Genomic DNA, 21,589 nt, shown 5'->3' with positions numbered 1-21,589 from the left:
GTCTCTTAATAATTATTTATTGTTAACTAAATTAATAATAAAATAAATTGAGTTTTTTTAAAAAAAAATAAATTAAGTTGAAAAACAAATAATAAAAATAAAAGACATTTATATAGAATAAACATTTATTAATAAATATGTATATGATAAAATTTAATTCCTTTTAATTAATTATCTTGCGTTTAAATTTTAAATGATATTTCATTATAATATTATTAATAATAATTTTTTAATAAATATGTATAAATTAATTTATACTAATGATCGTATACTCTAATATACAGTAATCATAAATAGAAATATATTATAAATTTTCATATTTATTAATTACAAATTGTATGTGATTAAATTTTTGTAAAACTAATATATATATATATATTCCTTATATAAAATAAAAATCGAATTATTGTACTTTATTACAATATTTAATAGCTATAACATTAAATTATAAAAAATAAAATTAAAATTTTAAATATTTATAGTTATAGTAAATATTAAGTATTTATAAATTAATAATAAATTATAAACTCCGGTTGTAAAACTAGTATTTATATTTAAAAATGGCTTAAAGCCCACTTTCACTGCCCTCTGCTCAATTTAGTTGATTTTTAATTTTTTTACCTAAATTAATTAAAAAAATCTAAATTTAAATTTAATTTAACATAAAAATAAATAAAAACAATAAATTAAATTTCTTCATTTTTAAATTTAAATTAAGAAATTAAGAAATTTAACCTAAAAATTAAGAAATTAATTATTTTTTATTTTTATTTTAAATTAAGAAATAAAAAAAATTTTGATCCACAATTTTTAATTTTGAGCTAAATTGAGCTTTGAAATTCTTAAATTAATTTGAATAAAAAATTTAAAAAGTTTAAATTAAACTTTCACAACAAATACAAGAAGCATTTTGCCATTTAAAAGATGGATGTTCTACTTCAACTCTAAACTAGCCGTTTTGCCTGTACTTTATGCGAAATATTTATTATTTTAATTTAATAATATAATTTAATATAGATGTCTTTATATTCTATATTTTCATAATATTTTATTAATGATAAAAGTTTTAGTCAATTGTAATTTTTCAATTATTAATATATAAATTTTTTAACAGTAATTGATATAATTTTTTATTTAATAATGTATTATTTAATTTTAAATTTTGAAATACATGATTGGTATATTATTTTATATTTTTTTATAAAATAATTGTCATATATCAATAAAAAGATAAGCAAAATAAAAAAAAACATATATCATGTTGCAATTTTTAGATTATTATTATTATTATTATTATTATTATTATTAATAAAACTCTTAAATTTTAAATATAAAAAACATTTAAAAAAATAAATATTTAAATTTTATAAAAAATTTTCTACTAAATAATTATTTAAATATATATCTGAATATAATTTTTTAAAAATAATTCACCCTTACTATTCTAATTGAAATTTTAATTAAATATTTTCTTGAAAAAATTTCTTTTAGGGTATGATAAAATTTTAGCAGTTGAAATTCAAAAATATTAATACAAAGTTGATTTATTTGAAGTATTAAAATATAAATTTTAATAGTAATTAATATAATATTATATTTAATAATATACCATTTTATTTTAAATTTTGGAATAAATTAAATTATTTTTTTATTTTTTTTAAATTAATTGATTTTATTTCATATACCAATAAAAAGATATATAAAGTAGAAAAAAAGTATATTATATAATATTATTATTATTATTATTAAATAAATGTTGAGATTTTATAAATTTTTTAGTGAATAATTATTTATATATATTAATATATTTTTTAAAAAATAATTTATCCTTTTCTAATATAATTGAAAATTTAAATTAAAAATACTATTTTTTATAATTACTTTTTTAGTAGCATATAAAATTTTAGTTATTAAAATTAAAAGATATTTAAATAAAAAACTGATTTTATTTAAAATATTAATGGATAAATTTTTTAATAGTAGTATATATAATTTTATATTTGATAGTACATCATTTAATTTTAAATTTGAAAAAAGTTGATTATTAGATTATTTTATATTATCATTTAAATTAGTTATCATAATTATTTTATTTTATTTGCTTTTGTTTGGATAGAAAATGTGAAAAATAAAGAGAGAAAAGAAAAGTATAATAAATTTATAATTTTATTCCATATATTTTATAAAAAAAACTTTAAAAATGGTTAATATTATAATTTTCATGTGTAATCCTACACTTTTATTATTTTTCTATCTAAATTAGAGAAAAAAGAGAAAAATAAGAGTTATTTTTCCTCCTCTCCTTATTTTTTCTTCATTTTCAAATAAAAAAAATGTGTTAATCTCAATTTATTTTCCCTTGTTTATTTTCTTTCCTCTCATTTTTCTCGTATCCAAACAAAGTGTAAAAATATAAATAGAAAAATATATATATATATCGCAATTTTTATATTTAAATTATTATTATTATCATTAAAATCTTTAAATTTTAAATATAAAAAAATGTTTTTAAAATAAATTTTTAAATTTCATAAATAATTTTTTAGTGAATATATATATATATATATATATATATATATACATAAAACTTTTCCATTAAAATATAAAAAAATATTGAAAATTAACTTAATTATATAATATTGTGATAAGGTGTTAACTCCATGAAAAATTACGTACTCATCGAAGTATATATTTTAATATCTAATTTTAACCCTATTAATCACGTAATCTACAGGGACGGTGGGAAGCAGGCAGCCCATGCCCTTCATTACACATCCTATCTAAGCCCAAACCATTACTGGCCCAACTAATGATTGTCCACATAACAAAATATCACTATTTTTTGTTTTTGAAAAGTACATAAATTATAAAACTACCTGATTTATTGTAATGCCAAGGCAACCACAGATGTTTTTTGAAAAATATCATCGACTAGAGGTGTCCAAGAGACGACATATCTTGTGATATGGATGCGTGTGATATGATGGTAGGAAGCACACAACGTGGAACTGAAGCCTGAAGTAGTGCGAGACCCTACTGTAGCCCTCACTCATATGCCATAGTTTCTCATTTCCCAAAAGGACCACACTTTCTTTCTTTTTTTTTTTTCCTTCATTTTTACTCCATCCATAAAATTTATGGAATTATTTCACTTGGTAAGAAGAGAGTTCTTCTTCTTCTTCTTATTATTATTTTGTTGTCAATTACATTCTAACTTTTTTTTTAATAGTATTTCCAAATTATTTAAATAATTAAAGAGTTTTATGAACTGTTAGAGATATATGTTGCAAGAGCACCAAGTAATATCTCCATTCTTTTATACAGGGGCGATTGAGTTTTGTTATCTTTCACTACCACATCCGCTTAAAAGTACATGTAGTACGTATTGGAGGTAAAATGAGAAAATATTGTTTTAGATGGTTTGGTTATATACAAAATATAGAGAATCAAATGTGTATGAAATGTGATAAGTTAGCAAGGAAAGGGAAGAACGAGGGGAAAAGGGGGGGCTAAGATGACAAGAAGAGAAGTAATATATAATGATTTATAAGTTTTGTATATTAATGCAAATCTAGTGTGTGACAAAGCTGAATGGCAAAGAATGATCATGTTTAACCGACAAGATTAACTGTTTATATAGCTGTTAAAATAAAAAGTGTTCGATAAAAATAATTGTTGAATTAGCTGTAAAGTGTAAAAAATAATGATATAATGTTATCAAACACTTCCTTAACCTCTATAAGTTAGGAGGTAGTTTTCCAACCACATAAATAAGAGAGGGAAGTAGTCAACCCAACTGTGTTTTTTTTTTTCTTATTAACCCTATCAATAGAAACCAAAACATAAACAAAAAGAAGAAGAAAAAAAAAAAAAAACTACCTGAGAGACCGTTTACTTCAAAGTTCAACTATATATTTCCTGTTCAGATAATCAAAATTCTAAAGAAGCTCATCTGGGTTATGGCTTGGACGAGCAATGCCTTCTTTTCTTATTGATCTGACCACCTGTGAGCTCCATTTCTCTCGCTTTCTTAAATTTTGGTTTCAGCAACTATCCTTTTCTGCATTACTACTACTGGTTGAATGCTGCTCTATGCAACCTAGATACAAGAGATGTCAAGTTGTTTGATTGATGTAGAGCATGTGATGCCACTACTGTTAAATTGATCAAATATTTCATTAATTACTTTCCATAAGTTTCGTACAATCAATAATGGCTCCAAGAAATACTACATTCTATCTGCTTCTGTTATCCAGTTTAATCAACATACTTATTGATCTACATAATTTTTTAGCAGTGTTTTTGCAGCCACTTTTCCAGCACTTTTTAGATGGATATTGCAGATTTTAAATGTCAATTTATTTCAGTTTGTTTCTTTTCTTATCATAAATATTCATCCTTGATCCTTGGCTGTATTCTCAGTGTGTATATTTGGGATTGTGGTTGTGATGGTGAAGTGAATTCTTTACTACTTGGTTCACATTTCTTCAAGTTGCAGTTAAATTTAATATAAATCTTATAAGTTAAATTCAATTTAATAAGGAATTAATTCTTCCAAATTTCAATCAATTCCTCGCTTGTAAAACAACCTTTTTTGTGTTTTTATGGAAGGCAGTCTCCAGTTTCGTTGAGAAGAGTTGAAAAATGGAGAAAGAGAAAGCAATGGATCAAGAGAATTTGAGTTTTAATGGCTCAGCATTATCTGCAAATGATCAATACATTAACAGAGAAGAGAGGAGATCAATTGAGATCTTTGATCCACCAGCAAGTAATGTTGAAGTTGGACAGCCTACTTCTGCTAGCAGTAGTAGGAGTCATGGCATTGATACACAAGCCTATATTGAAGGAGGATCATCAAAAAATTTTAGTTCTAGTAGCAGCAGCAGCAGCAGCTGGGAGCCTGTGAACAAGTGGATGGCATTTGAAAGAGAGTGTGCCATTAAGTCTAAGATCACTTGTACTGATGCAATAACAGAATTGAAGGGAAATAATGTTGCAGCCACGTTAACCGAAACAAGCATAGCAGAAAGGACTGCAGAATGGGGACTTGTTGTGAAGTCAGATGTGGGGGAAGGTAGTTTCAAAGCAATAAAGATTTTATCTGGACATGGAGATAGAAGCAAATACTCATCGAAGAGATTTGCAGCCGAGTCAACAAGGACGTCAGGGGAATCAGATGCAGGAGCCTTTCCCAGGGTATCACAAGAGTTGAAGGATGCTCTGGCAACCCTGCAGCAAACATTTATTGTATCTGATGCCACCAAACCAGACTGCCCAATAATGTATGCCAGTAATGGATTTTTTAGTTTGACTGGCTATTCTTCAAAGGAGGTTATTGGAAGGAACTGGTAAGCATTATCCTTCTGCTTCAGTAGCTACGCTGATCAGTGCACAGCTAAGTTTACACAGAGAGGTAAGCATTTTCTGTTTGCAGCCGGTTTCTCCAGGGGCCAGAAACAGACAGGCAAGAAGTGGCAAAGATACGAGATGTTGTAAAGAATGGGAGAAGCTACTGTGGTAGGCTTCTTAACTACAAGAAAGATGGCACTCCTTTCTGGAATCTGCTAACTGTCACCCCTATCAAAGATGACCGTGGCAATGCAATCAAATTCATTGGGTTAGTTAATTAAAGTATCTATTACTCTTTCTTGGAAAAAGGATTAAGTGACCAAATGTAAATGGAAATTAATTAGTAATCTATCATCTTTGTCAAAATGCAGAATGCAGGTAGCAGTCAGCAAATATACTGAAGGTATTAACAACAAGGCTTTACGCCCTAATGGATTGCCCAAGTCTTTAATCCTCTATGATGGTAAAAAATCAAGCATATTAGTTTGGGTTTACTACTGTATGATATTTGAAAATTTCCATATTTCTAGCTTCTACTTTTTTATGTAAACTGTCATTTTTATATATATCATTCAGCTCGTCAGAAGGATAAGGCTCTAGATTCCATCACAGAGGTTGTTCAAACTCTCAAAGATCACAAATCTCACATTCGAGCAATGATTCATGACACATCCGTAAACCTTGATTATGTTCTGCCTAATTCTGTTGACTCTAATACCATCAATTCTGGTACACCTGGAAGACAAACTCCTCAGTTGGACTCCACAGATGATGTTTCTCAGGAAGCTGCCAAGAAAACTAGAAAATCATCCTTGATGGGGTCAGTCTCCTTCCTCTTTGTCAACAAATAGAAATTACTTGGCTGAAATAAAGAATCTTGTTCAAAATTGGTTCCATGTATATTCTAAAAGACGCTGACATAAGCTGTGTGATAATTCTCCTGCAGGTTCAAACCAAGGTCTCTAGGTTATGCAGGAACGCAAGATCCACCACCACCACCACCACCGCCAAATGTTGAAACAGACGTTTTGATGACCAAAGAGGTAAAACTCTGCGACAGTTGGGACCATGCTGGAAGAAAAAGGGACATACGCCAAGGAATTGATTTGGCAACTACACTGGAGCGCATTGAAAAGAATTTTGTGATCACAGATCCTAGACTTCCTGATAACCCCATTGTAAGTCAGATTTTCACGACCATGACGACTTTCTTGTCAATGTTTATCTCACTGCGCAATGCTTCTTGTATTGGCAATGTCGCAAGGTTTTATTGTAGCCGGATGATTCCCACCAAAATGCAGAAGTGAAGAGTTCGCCACTTCCACTTTAATTTTTAATTTCGAGGGAAATTAAAAAAAATTATTAATTGTTTTTTTTTTAAATTTAAAAAGTCACTTCTAAAACATAGATATTAGGTTAAGGATTCGTATACGTGTTGCGAAAGTGTTAGGCACTCCATGTTGTCCCTCAACGAGGGGCAAGTAAATTTAATGATATACTCTTTATAATTTCAAGCTAATAACCTTGGGGTTAAAATTACGATGTTGGTTCCCAATATTTATTTTAGGAACGCTTGGTATTTCACTGTCCCCAAGAACACGAGTAAATGGGGATGATTCTAAAGTGAATTGAGATTGTGTTTGTTTAATTTTTTATATATTTTATGAAATTCCTCTCTCTCCAAATTAGGACTCTAATTCCGAAGATGTATTATTTGGCCCTAGAGATTCACAATGAATGAGGAGGACTCTCGGCTAACCCATCATTTACCTCGTTATTGGCATACAAATAATTTGAGGGCGTGATGTGTATGAGAATTGTATTAATGCGGGTAAGGACTTTCATTCCTTCCAATTAGGACTCTAATTGAAAAGAAATGTATTAATTATAGCCTAGAGAGTTTTCTTCATTAATGAGGACTCTCTGTTAATGAAGAAAGATCCCATCATTGACATAATTATTCATAAGGCATTACAGGCATCAATCCACTTCTAAATTGTTTACGTGTTTTTAAGTTAATTAATTTCAAAAGTTCTTTATGGGAGGACTCTCCCTCATATTTAGATAGATCACAAATGCAAGGGGACCAAGAAGGACTCTCCATTGGACCCAGATAAAAATTTATAAAGTATGAGGCTCACATAAGGACTCTCCTAGTATGAGGTTCACATAAGGACTCTCCTGTGAACCCATAATGTTGAATTGCAAAGTTCTTAAAAACTGTTAGAAAATTCGGTGGAAGAACTCTTCCTCTTTTGAGAAATTTTAGAGAACATTAACGGATGTCCACTCTTATAAATATGAGCTCCAAGAGAGGACTCTCTTCCTAACTCTCGTTATTATTCTGAAATGCTACAGGCAGATAACAGACAGGAATATTTATAAAATGATGTAAAAAGTAGGACGGATCTACTTGTTGATTCTTTTGTGTGAAATTGCACGTTATTTTCCAATCTCTTTTCCGTTATCCGAACTTTTCTCCTACTCTCTTTATTTCTGATCTCTTATTAGTCGCTCGGACTCTCCCTGTTCGTAAAAACCCTCGTACTCACCATTTTCGATCTTTAATCGAATATGAATTCCTTATGTAAATAACCCCACCCCCCCCCCCCCCCCCCCATCATTTCTGATTTCTCTAATCAAATCAAACTCCCTATATCATCTCTTCACTTATGATTTTCGCCCTTTTGAAACTGATCCAAACTCTCCATGTCAACATCTCTTTTCACTTATTATTTTGGACTTTTCGTCCATCTTGATTGAGCTCTCCTCTCCTAACTCTAAACCTCATTATTATTACCCGAACTTTATTTCTATACTAAAAAGAAACACACGCTTTTCAAGATAATGAAATCACGTAAATGCTATTATAATCGAAAACAGTAATATTTGTGAGGTATACCAGTCTAACCTTAAACTATTCTAAAAGTTAGGCATGTTTAGACATTTTAAAAGTCCAGATTCTAGCTTACGCCACTAACGCAGCCTGATTGTACCTAATAAGAAAAAGTACTTTTGAAGTGATAGGAGCGATGGAGACAGGATCTTGATGACTGAAACCCCAAAAATAGACCACTTAGCTGCTGGATGAATCTATCAAAGATGGGGACCAGGGTGTATTAGGATTTGCAGAGTCTAGATTCTTTAGAAAACATGTTTCTAAGCCCCTCTTTAGCGACTCTATATTCAGGTGAAAAACAAATGAGCTTAAGATTGGAGCTAAAAAGACTCAAGGTTCAAGACCGAAAGAAATCTCCAATAAGTGAAGACCAAGAACTCTAGATTTTAGCCCCAAAGACGCCTTCTACAGTGAAGATTTTAGGTATTTATAGGGAACAGGGTTCTTCCAATGGACGGCTAAGATCTTTGATGGCAAGATTGAAGGGTGGAGATTTCGGAGAATAAGATCTGAGGGTCAAGAATTTAAAGAGGTCAAGAAGTGAGGGCCAAGATTTAACTTAGGACTCTTTTGTCCTTTTCTCTTTAATCCAATGGCTGGGGATTCTGCCTTATAAAATGGATCAAAGGGTTGGGAATGAAAGGTGTTGAATCTGTTTATTACTTTTAATCGAACAACCCAAAATCGATCCTTACAAATGAGATCAAAGATGTAGATTGGGGCATACCAGAATGCTTTAACTGCCTAAGATCCGACGGTTTATATTTGTCCTTACGACATGGGTGAATGGTGGAGATTGGATTGTACCCCAAATGCTTTAACAAACTTAGATCTGATAGTGGGGGAGTTAATCTCGCGTATCAAGGGTCATGGTTCGAAGTAACTTCTGAACTTATGATTTCCCCAATCTTTCGATCTTTATTGGCCATTTTCAAGTTTTACCCGATCTCCTTATTCGCTCTCTCATTATGGTTGGCAACCTAAAACTTTCTTGCCGGATCTCTCTTATACCAACCTTTTCTACGTCTGACTTCTTACCTTCTCGATCTTTTTTCTATCTGCACTCTGTATCTGGTCTATGTCGGTGCACATCGAATGCCGGAAAAGCATTAAATTCTTCATTAACTGATGAGCCGCTTTGAGTCTTGCGAGCACCTACATATACCAGGGGGAGAGGCTGTCATCCTCACATTTCCACTTTTCCTCTCCGGTCAATCTCTGACGTGTTCCTCCTCCATGCTTTACATATCCGGCGCCGATTTTCATCATGATAACCATCTTGATCTCTTCCCGATAACTTTCTTTGCCTATCACCTGAAAATGGATGACACCGACAATCAGAGAGTGATAAGAACGTCATCTGATGATGGTAAGAAAATTGGACTAAACAACCGATTTGGGACTAAAATAACCACCCTTCCGATCTCTAGTCGGCCTGCCAATCTGAGCCAGAGATCGATCTTGAGCAAGGGGACTGCTAATTTTAATCTTGATATCGATGACTGCCTCTTGAAGTTCATTTGGCTCTTAACCATCTCAAGGGAACCGACTAAAGCTCGATTCTTGATGATGACATCAACGATGACAACGAGCTTTCCATAGTCTTAACCATAGTTGACAAGAGCTACTCTCCCGATCTCCACGTATCTCTTAAATAGTCTCTTGAGATTGAGAGGTATCCAAACTGTGGGAGCAAGATGGGTAGAATGTAGATACATCTGTAATTAATGATTGGGTTGGGGATGATCGTCCAATGATTTAATTGATCTTTTGGAAATAAAATGGACTTTTATTTAAACTCGATCTTATTCTATTTATTTATTTATTCTGTTTTTATTTATTTATTATGTTCTTTATCATTTGCATTGCCCTAATCGTCCTTCCGATTCCTCTACCTAATATCCTCTTCATTCGATCTCTTTCGTTCGGACCCCTTCCTATCCAATCTCTAGTCACGACTCTTTCGATCGATCTCTTTCGTCCGGACCCCCCCTCTATTGATTTTCTCCTAGTACACATTGAAAATTGGGATATAATTAAATTTTTCTCTAATCGATGCACTGCCTCAAGTCTCGAGAGCATTTAATGCCCGAACATTTATAAATAGGGGAGGGGCTCAGTCATTTTTCACTTTTGCCATCACATTCTCCTCAAGCCTTTCGACGATTCTCTCAATTTCCTGGCCTTTTCGACACAGATCTGTACTCAAGTAATAGTTTTGATCTTTTTCTGGTCATTTTTACCTTCAATGCCTGAAAATGAGCATCACTGATGGTCAGAGAGTTACAAGCCCACCTTCTGTTCACATTTCTTAGTCCTCCGATGAAGGTGATGAGGTTGAACTAAGTGAGCGATTTGAAACTGTTAGAGCTACCGTTCCGACCACTAGTTAATTCGTTGGGTCAAGCCAACAGCGGGCTCTGGTCATGAGGAGGGAGCTTATATTCGTGGATGAGCTCCCTTCAATCCTTGGGATGTTCAATCTTGAACTCATAAGCTAGGAGTTCAATCTTCCAACCGACTCATTTGAGCTGATTCAGTGTCACGGGGATCTTCAGGCCAATCACTTCTTCGAGAAAGTAGATCTGATTATAGTGTACGAAGAATAATTAAAGGCCGGGCTATGGTTTCCTCTGGAGCAATTTTACAAGGATGTCCTAAAGTACCACCGAGTTTGCATCGCTTAAGTACATTCGAACTCCTGGCGAACTCTGGTGGCTTTCAGAGAATTATGTAGAGCTAAACGACTCGAGCCTACTGTGAATTTCTTCGCCGAACTACATAGATTTGCTTGGCGAAAAGACGACGAATTTTAGTTCTTCCAAGCAAAGTCGAACTGTGAGCTCTACACCGATCTCCCTTTCTCTTTAAAAAATTGGAAAGACCAGTTCTTCGTTCTTTGAAGTAAAGATCCTCGTGGCTACGAGGGGATCCCATGAAGTTGGAATTATTTAGCGAAAAGGTCCAAGAAAAAGATCGCCTAAATGATGTCGAGAGCGTCATGGTAAAGGAACTTAAAAGCCAGGCGATCTCTTATAGGTATTCATGCTTGGATGTGGTCATGGCCAAATTGAAGTGGTGGATGATGAAGGTGATAGCCCATGAGAACATCCAACTGCAACTCTCTGATTTCGGCCCTGGGATAGGTAAAACCAAACCTTTGTCTTTTAGTCCTAACGATCTCACTAACTTGCTTTTCCGTGCAGAGATGGCGAGAGGTGATGCTGAAAAGGAGACTCAGAAGTGGAAGAGAGAGCTCGTCGGGAAGGTGTTGGAAATGAAAGAAGTTGTTGCCGCTGCTGAGGCCTAGAGACGGGTTCAGGTGAAAGTGCCGAGCTTGCCGAAACGAACTGACATGCAATCGACTTCGAAAGTGCAGATCCTTGCTGTGGAGCCTCCCACTCAACCTGTCGAGCCTCCTTCCCGACCACCGATCTCTTCAACTGCAGAGGGCGGATCCTTATGGCAGGCGACCCCGGCTAGGCGACCACTCTCCCAAGATGCTCAAGTCTTGCTTCAATCACTGGAGAGGAACCACTCGGTATAAGGGAACACTGACTTAGCCAAAGTCTTAGGCGCTTCAATCTGCTTCCCCGATGACCAAACTCAGATAGGTCCGGAGAGCATGGAGGATCTCCTTGCTCAAATGATGAGCTTAGGTTTAGAGGCAGTTGTGAACCAACAGATGCTCAGAGAAAAGGCCCATCTCTTAAAGAGGGAGATTACCAAGGCGGTTCAGGACTCAGCGGCTATGAAGAGCCAACTCTCTGCTACAAATGATTGGATCATCAAACTAGAGGGACAAGTGAGATCTCACCAAGAGAGACAGCTCAGCTGGAGATGGAACATGAAGAGGCTCGGGCCCATCAAGCTTCTAACCTGGTGAAGTTCTTTGAAGAGATTATAGCAAAAGAGGATGAAGCTTTGGTAAAGGAAGCTGGTGCTTACATGAACGCCCATAGTGATCTCCTAGATGAGCTAGTCAAGCGCTATTCCGAAGAAGACTTCACCTGGCTAGAAAAGCTCGCCCCTGGTGTTAAAGCTGAGAGTGAAGATGAACCAGAGGGGAATAATGGTGTGAACAATGAAAATGCAACTGGAGATCAGGCTAGGGAAGACCCACCCGCTGAATGAATGTAATAGTTTTTTAGATAAATAATATAACTCTTTTTGCATGAGCCATCTAGTACTTTCTGATAGTGAATAATTACTTAAGAGATTGGATAAAACATTAACCTTTATCAAAACAAAGTGTTCGCACAATTAAGACCGGATAACAGAACGCAAGACATCGCAATTTAGAATTTTGAGGTATTTGAACACAATGTTATTGAGATCGGAAAGCAACAGAACGTAGGATCGGATAATCCAAAGATTAGATATTGATCAGAATTGGATGAATAGAGAAGAAGAGATCGAAAACCGACTGAACATAAAAATGCATAAGATCAGATAATCCTGAAACTTGAACATATGAACACATGATGTAGAGATCGGAAAACAACTGAACATAAATGTGCATAAGATTGAATAATTTCGAAACATTTATTTGGAAAGCAACTTGGACCATTGCTGAGTTCAGAAGAGTAACCTGTGATCGGGCCACAATTAAAATAACTTGTCAAGGTCGGGTAATGTTTAGATCGGAAATCCATCCTAGAAAATTAGTAGTTCTATGAAATTAAAACTGCATTACAGCTTTTAAAGAAAAAAAAATTGTATATTAATTACACAAATTATGAATTTAATGGTTGACCAAAATATGGTGTGAACATAGGAATATGCCACCTAGTTTACTAGTAACACCTACTTGCTTTCGTACTAGAGGCCTGGATTCAAAGGCTTTCTTCATTCTAACATGCTAAATCAGCTCATTTCCCATAATTGTCCTTGTTTGTGATGTGGAAAGATCTGCATCTTTCCGTGGTTTCCATCCATGGCTTCCAATCACTTATAATGCAATTAGCTTTTGTCACAGCGAGCTTGTTTTTTGCATGTGCACTTTCATGTTCCTTATGTGATAATCGAGCACTAGGAAGGTTTTATGGAGCTATGATCAGTATTTCCATTTATGTTGAAACTATCATCAAGCAAGGAGTTCAATTCTCTTCTATGTCATAGTATAAAATATGTAGTCAGTTTTGCATCATATTTCATGATAGAAAACTGAAAACATATGCAGTTTAACATCATGCATATTATATTATTTGATTCTTTCTGTGCAGATATTCTCGAACTAACAGAATATACACGTGAAGAAATCTTGGGAAGAAACTGTCGGTATGAAATTTACTGTTTTTTATATCTTCATTTTGTGACTGTCTGCACTGCTTTTCCCCATCTACCTCCCATTTTATAAGCCTTAAGTTACGCCACATATATTGTACTAGAACCTTCTTTGTTTCAATGTCATTTCTAGTTTTTTCTTTAGGTTCTAGAGCTTTTCTAGTTTCCATGACAAGTCACAAGTATCATAAGTGCGGTCCATTATTCAGTTCCTTCATAAATTATGTGAGCCCAAGAGTTTCTTTATGTGTTAATCCTCCATAAATCATCGAGGAAAATGCCCCATGAAACTGTAACTTCTAACTTCCATCTAATATTTCAGATATTGACAGTTTAATCCTTACATGGGTTCTGCTACAAAAAAGTTATGAAATTTCTTTGGATGTTGTCAAAATATCAGAACTGGTTTAAGGGTGGCCAGTTCCAATTCTCAGGGCAGATGTACTGTAATGTTCTTGACTTGTTATTTTCATGTTCTAAAGAAACCATAGTTGCTACGAGTTGGACAATTATAAACTAATTTCATGTTTTGGAATGAACGACATGAAGTAACAGTAACAAAAGTGTAGGTAATAACATTAGTTTCTGGATATTCTAGGCACTTGAAAGTAATTTCTGCAATACATTGGTTTCTTCAAGGACCTGAAACAGATCAAGCAATTGTCTCGAAGATAAGAGATGCTATCAGAGAACAGCGGGGAATTACTGTTCAATTGATCAACTACACCAAAAATGGTATGTGATTGAGAATTTCCTTTGATGCCAAAATAGTGAAAACTACAAAAATTACTTGTCCACTGCACCTATTTTACTTGAAGGTTAAAGAAGGAGAGAGAGAGAGAGAGAGAGAGAGAGAGAACCATTTGCCTGAAAGTTCAAGATATATAATTTTTTGAAGGATAAATTTGCCTCTTATTAAAAATGTAGTTTCTCAACTTTTTGTTATTACATTTATGGATTTACATGGTTTCATGATTTGCAGGAAAGAAATTCTGGAACTTATTCCACTTGCAACCAATGCATGACCGAAAGGTGGCTGTGTTATTCTAGACAATCATCTTCATTTTCAAGTTAGCTATACTGCATCTTCTCATTTTCTTTATCTATTCTCACAAAGCCCTTGTTATTTGTTTAGGGTGAGCTCCAATACTTCATTGGTGTTCAACTGGATGGAAACGACATGTGGAACCCCTGCGAAACCGCCTCTCGGAGAAAACTGAGTTGGTTTGTAGTTTTACTGTCATTGGTGTTTCTTTGTCAGCGGATATCAGAGTTTCCATTAAATCATTTACTCAGGAAATTAGCTAAAGCACTAATTAATTGAAATAATCAGAATTTGCTCATGTCCTCCTGTGGGCACACATGACATTCAAAACTCCATTATCATGGTATCAACAAAGAAAAAATGTAGGGATATCTAAGGAGCGCATAGCTAAAAGAGTAGTAATGACATTTGTTATCTATACACATTCTAAGAATTCGAAAATTTTCATATAAGAATGGTATTTCTTATAGTAGTACTTATCAAAGGAAAAAATTTCAAAGCAGCACTTAATATTGATTTCGTTCAGGCCTTGTCATGCAAATCTTTTAACTTCAATAGGTTCATTTCTGAATCCAAACACTAAAACACAATAATTTGTTTCTAACCATTTCGAAATTTGGTTTTTACCAGGTTAAAGCTACTGCAGAAAATGTTGATGAAGCTGTTAGAGAACTTCCTGACGCCAACTCGGTAAGGCACTCTTTTCACTAGTGTCTGGCTGATAATTAGCTGCTGTCTTTTTCCATTTTGAGCTTTCAGGTCTTTTTTTTTTTTAATGATAAATGGCGTACTGCCAAGGATAGCATATCTAAATGCATGGTCACTGAAGTTTGATGACCGAAAACCTCAAATTTCCTAAAAAGAATAAAGTAAAATTTGGAGATGTTTAAAATGTCTGAATATAATAGGCTTCAGAATTTACTTGGTAAATATCAGACAAAAATTTACAGGAACCTCAATTAGTGCACCACACACAGAAAATCCTTATGCTCATGGATTTATGATGTTCTCTAAGTATGCATTGTTTTGCAAGTCGTTTTTACATGCAAGTTTAGTTGATTTGGTAGCTATATTCTTTCACGAGCAATGAAATTTTCAGAAAATCTATTGGGATCATGGTGTTGGATAGCCTTGTGCAAATGCTTATATGGATATAAATGCAGCAACAATTAATTTATTCTTTAGTTTTATGCTTCTTAGTCTTACTCCATAGAACTTATTATGTCTTGGAATGATGAAATTTTATACTTTTTAAACAATTATATTGCACATAGCTCATGCAAGCTTATACATAATGCTATTTTCCAGACAGCAGACGATTTGTGCGCATTGCATTCTCAGCCCATATTCCCACGGCCTCACAAAAGGGATATTGCTTCATGGATAGCAATACAAAAGGTGCCAGTTATTGAACCTAACTGTACCAGTCTACCACCCTGTAGTACCATGCAGTTCCATACTTAACCTATTTTTATTATATTGATTTGCAGGATAAATCTTTAAGTAAAACTCTCTGATTCACAAGTAATCTAATTGACTCACATATTGTTTGCTTCATAAAAAAGATCTATGGCTAACCTTCCCAAATTATTTTATTGGATGCTTCACTTATAAGAGACATTTACAATTATGGCTCTATCACACAACTATTTGTGTTCCTTCTAGTTATTCTCAACTTCTTGTGGTTGTATGTCTCCTTGAGTAATAAGTCATGACATTAAGGTTCATCGTTGTCTCCGCAGATCACTTCCTGCGGTGTGAAAATAGGAATACAACATTTCAAGCCCATAAAACCCTTGGGTTGTGGTGATACTGGCAGGTATAGTGCTAAGGTACTTGTCTTTGTGTAAATATTTTGTTGAAATAGGTGATTTCCGTACATGAAACTTGACTATTTATTACTTCCAAACTATTACTGGAGTTAACTATACCATTTTTATTGTTGCTTTTATAAATATACCGTACATAGCATTCTTTCAATTCATTATAATTGTCAAGAACTTTTTATTTTTTATAGCATTTATGGTAGTTTATGTAGATTGACAACGAATAGCAGAAGAAAAGAAAAAAGAGAGGCGTTATTTTGCTTCATTTTTAACCTTTCCTATGGCTGCTCAGTACCGTTCATATTCTTGTGCCACCACTGATCTCTTTATTATTGCTTCTTTATGCTTAGAGGTCAGCCTTCCTTAGAATGTGATGTTATAGATCCTTTACATTTACATTAGTTTTCTATTATTCTTGTATTGGTTGCAGTGTTCATTTGGTGGAACTGAAAGGTACAGGACAACTGTATGCTATGAAGGCAGTGGAAAAATCTATGATGCTGAACCGTAACAAGGTCTGAACAGTGATTCTTGAAATTCCAACCACTTTCTTTTTCTGCAAGTCACTTAAACCTCTGATATATGAACACTTGATACAGGATATATTTTCATGGGAAAATAACAAATTCCCTCTAAGGTTAGGCATGATGTACAAAAATTATACTGGGAAGCTTGGAAATTGATTAAAACTGACTGAATTTTCATTCATAAAGTATTGTCACTATTTGATCATGATAGGACATAGGACTGACCTATCACCTAAGCAGACGCAAAGAGTACTATACTATAGAGACTTTCTTTTTTCTTTTATCCTCTCAAGTCTTTATATTGATAGGAACACAAAATTCTTTTATAGTTTGTGTTCCATTCAGTTTAGTTTAACTTCTAAGAAAATATGTAGAAAATGGAAAATTACAGAATTTCCCCTAAAGAGGTAATAATTCATGACTAATGACAAATGATGTAAAGGTCATTTAAAATTATTCATTTCATTTACTCTACAGGTACACCGAGCATGCACTGAAAGAGAAATCATTTCACTTCTGGATCATCCTTTCCTTCCCACGCTATATACTTCCTTTCAGGTATTTTTCATTTAAGATGCTACATTGGGATCTTGAGCTCTATCTACTTGCAAATGCCTAACCACTAGACAGTCCATAATACTATTTCAATGGCAATGGATGGAAACTTCATTATTTCGCAACCTCACATTATTGAAGTTGAAACTGCATGATTGCTGCTGCTGCTGCAGAATCATGATCGAAGCCAGTTACTTGAAAATATCATATGAAGAAGTTATTTAACTTAATAATATCATATGAAGAAGTTATTTAACTTAATAATATCATATATTATCCTTAAATTTGATACTCTCTTATAGTTAATATTTTCAGTTTCCAAGTAGAATATCAATTATTTGAGGGATTTCTGTATTTGCTTTCTTGGAGAAATCCCATTGAAATTTGTTGCTTGTGTGTGATGTTTCTTCAGGAATTAATGTGGAGAAGGGCCTGTCGCCTAAGTTCTTGGGTTGAATGCTTTCACATATATAAATATGTACTGACACATTTTTGTTTGAGTGTGCATGTAACTAGGAGTTCTTAAGAGAAAAAGAAGGAACTTGAATTCACAAGACTTGTAGTTGGTCACTCAAAACTGTAATTCCTGTTGTTTTCTTGGTTTCTGTTACCATATTTTGGCAAGGCACTATTTTTGTTACAATTTAGCATGCTTCATTGATGAAGTACCATAAAATTTATCCCCTATCAATGGGATTTACTGATTGACTAGTTCACTGATGTTTCTTTGTTTCCTCAGACTTCTACACATGTTTATCTGATAACAGACTTTTGCCCTGGAGGAGAGCTATTTGCATTGCTTGACAAGCAACCTAAGAAATTATTCAAGGAGGAATCTGTAACGTACTCCCATTTTTCTGATTTAACATTTTGCAGCAACAAAACCATTCTTCGCTTTACAATTACCACAATGGTATTTGCTTGTTGGCAATGCAACCTTCCCCCAACTTTTTGTAGAGAGGCTGTTTCCAGGACTCAAAACCCTTTACCTTCCGTCACAAAGGAGCAACCTTATGGTTGCACTGAAGCTCGCCCTTTCAAGTGACTCTTCATAAAGAGTTGAAATGATTTCAAATCCACAACAATCATATAGTAAGAGTTGCCATTTTCATCACATCTTAAAATTTCAATTTTCTACTTCATTGTTTTTCATAACTACGTCTTCAGGTTCTATGCAGCAGAGGTTGTCGTCAGCTTGGAATATCTTCACTGTTTAGGTACTTTCATTAACTGAAAACATACACTTGAAAAAATTGTTCTTTTTGGTGCTTATTTTTACCTTTTATTAATAATTTTACCAGGAATAATTTATCGAGACTTAAAGCCAGAAAATATTCTACTACAGAAGGATGGTCATGTCGTTTTAACCGACTTTGATTTATCATTTATGGGGTCCTGCAAACCACAAGTAAGTCATTTTAATTCTTTCTGTTACAAAATAATATGATTTTTGGCTAAAACATAAACGTACAATCTCTCGTGAAAAATGTTATTGCAGATAATAAAGCACCTGCTGCCTAATGATCAAAGGTCTAGAAGTCAACCACTGCCAACATTTGTTGCCGAACCAGCAACACAATCAAATTCTTTTGTTGGAACTGGAGAATACATTGCTCCTGTAAGTTGAATATACATATTTTTTTGCACTTGATAATTATGTACTTCATTTGCTTGAAATGTTATAATTAATTTTTTTTTTTTTGTATTATCTGCAAAATATGTTAGACTCCAGAATGGCTAGGGAAATTCTGCAGAACAAATTTCATGGATTATGCTTGTTCTGGAGTGGAGTTGTTTAATGTCTATGTACTGGGGTTGTGCTAAAAGAACGGTTTGGATTAAAGGGGTTAGAATAAAATGTTAAAATAATGTCTGATGTTGTTTTCTACAATTAAACGCTAATATGGTTTTATAATTATTATTATGGAAGTGAGCTTAAATATTCCCCATTTTTTCATTTATGTGAAAGAATTCTTTCTTGTTTCTTTGAATTCAGGAAATAATCACAGGCACAGGCCACAGTAGTGCCATTGACTGGTGGTCTTTTGGTAAGCACAAATGCATCATAAATAAGCATCACGCATCCTGATTAAGCACGTAATTAAAATTAACATATGCAGCCCTCAATTTTTGTTTGATACATTCTTTGTTTCTAAGTGTGCTTACTTATAATATTTGCTAATTGAGCACTTCATTCCAAAAAAAAAAAAAAAATCCTGATGAAGATGAACCATTATCTTTTATTATTATTATTATTATTATTATTATTATTATTATTATTATTATTATTATTATTATTATATGACTAGCGAATTATCACCATAAACTTGAAATTTTTATTTAAATTTGGACATCAGGTATTTTGTTGTATGAGATGCTATATGGCCATACACCTTTCAGAGGAAATAACAGACAAAAGACATTTGCAAACATTTTGCACAAAGATCTGACGTTTCCGAGTAACATACCAGTAAGAACTATTTACAATCCTGGAAAAATCCTACAAATAAGATTATATTTGTGATATTAATTTCTTAAGAACAATTATTTAGTGGCGTTAATGATGATTACCAGGTTAGTCTTGCTGCCAGGCAATTGATTAATGCACTGTTGAGCAGAGACCCAGGCATTCGTTTAGGATCAAAGACTGGTGCAAATGAAATCAAACATCCTTTTTTCCGTGGAATTAACTGGCCTCTTATACGCTGCATGGTACCTGTTTTTCAATCTTCTTTGAAACTATAAATTTAATGACAGAAATTCGAGAGTTAGAGAAGCTCCTAGGAAGTAGGTATATGCTAATCAAGAGTTAGATAACTTTCTATAAACTGATAGCACCTTAGGCTAACAATGTTTATCCATGGTTGCATCTCTTGAATGCTGAATACGTGCAGAGCCCACCACCACTGGATGTTCCTCTTCAGTTAATTGAAAAAGATCCTAACGCCAAAGATGTTACCTGGGAAGATGATGGAGTGCTTGAATCGTCTGAATCGTCTATGCATATGGAGATTTTTTAAAGGTTCTTATGAATTAGTGTCATCAATTCAGAGAAGCATTATTTCTGGTTAACAGTTCATAATTTTTCAGCGTCAAATTGCTTCTTTTCTTTCGCATAACTCACATTTGGCGCTGCTCCAAGCGACATCTTATGATATGATTGCTATCTTATTTGTTCATGTCACGTCAATTGTGCTGGATCGCCAAAATGTGATTTGTAAATGGGAGATTATGCAGTTTGTACCAATATCTTGTATGTTACGATAAGGCATTGTACAGGTTTGACTCAGCTTATGAAGCATGAAACTGCAGTAATGAGAACGAGATAAATAGACTACGCATTCAGAAGCACACAAGTGCATGGGAGTTGAAATGGATTTCTATTCAAGTATTCTGGACCTACATTCTAGGAAACCCTACATTTAATAGAATCTCATTGACTGAACGACTTCTGTGGCATAAATATCCCCACATTTTCTTTCTAGTCCTCACAGACAACCCAATAATATTGGTAAGAGGCAGAAAGATAATTAAATGAAATAACAAAATGAAAGGGAAAGTTAGAATGGCAACCTAATGTAGTCTACCCCAGCCAGGCAAGAATGTTTATGTTACATGACAGCTACGTGCACAAGCGCTTTAACTTGCCAGGAAATCCACTTGTGGAGGTAGCATGATGCCATTTTCCAGGCTCTCAGCAACACTATGTTAAACTTTTTAATCCCTTCAAAGAACATAAGATGCTGCCTAAAAAGAACCACACTAAGTCATCAATAGGTAAATAGATTCAGACTTGCTGTAATATACTTTGCAGTCTGCTGAAGGATAATTTAATCTGATGAAGGATAATTTTGCTCTCTACCCCAGCCACAGCCAGGCAAGAATGTTCTATATTACATTACAACTAATGCAAGAGCTCCAACTTGCTAGGAAAAGCTCTAAGGAACGTAACATACACCACAATGCCATTTCCTGGGTTCTCAGTATGTTACACTGTGCATAATAACTCTCAAGACCAAATGATTCAGCCTCATTTAATCCTTCAGGATCTGACGACGGTGTATAATTTATTATGTTTTCATGGGCCATAGCCATTGTGGCC

General features: G+C 33.7%; 1 pseudogene; it reads left to right on the top strand.

Moving 5' to 3' along the window:
* The first annotated feature begins 3,886 nt into the window (after nucleotides 1-3,886).
* On the top strand, nucleotides 3,887-20,830 carry LOC110632300 (phototropin-2-like; annotated as a pseudogene).
* The last annotated feature ends 759 nt before the right edge of the window (nucleotides 20,831-21,589 follow it).

The sequence above is a fragment of the Hevea brasiliensis genome, chromosome 15 (assembly GCF_030052815.1).
Source record: "Hevea brasiliensis isolate MT/VB/25A 57/8 chromosome 15, ASM3005281v1, whole genome shotgun sequence".
NCBI lineage: Eukaryota > Viridiplantae > Streptophyta > Magnoliopsida > Malpighiales > Euphorbiaceae > Hevea > Hevea brasiliensis.
This window is presented reverse-complemented; position numbering and strand designations above follow the sequence as displayed.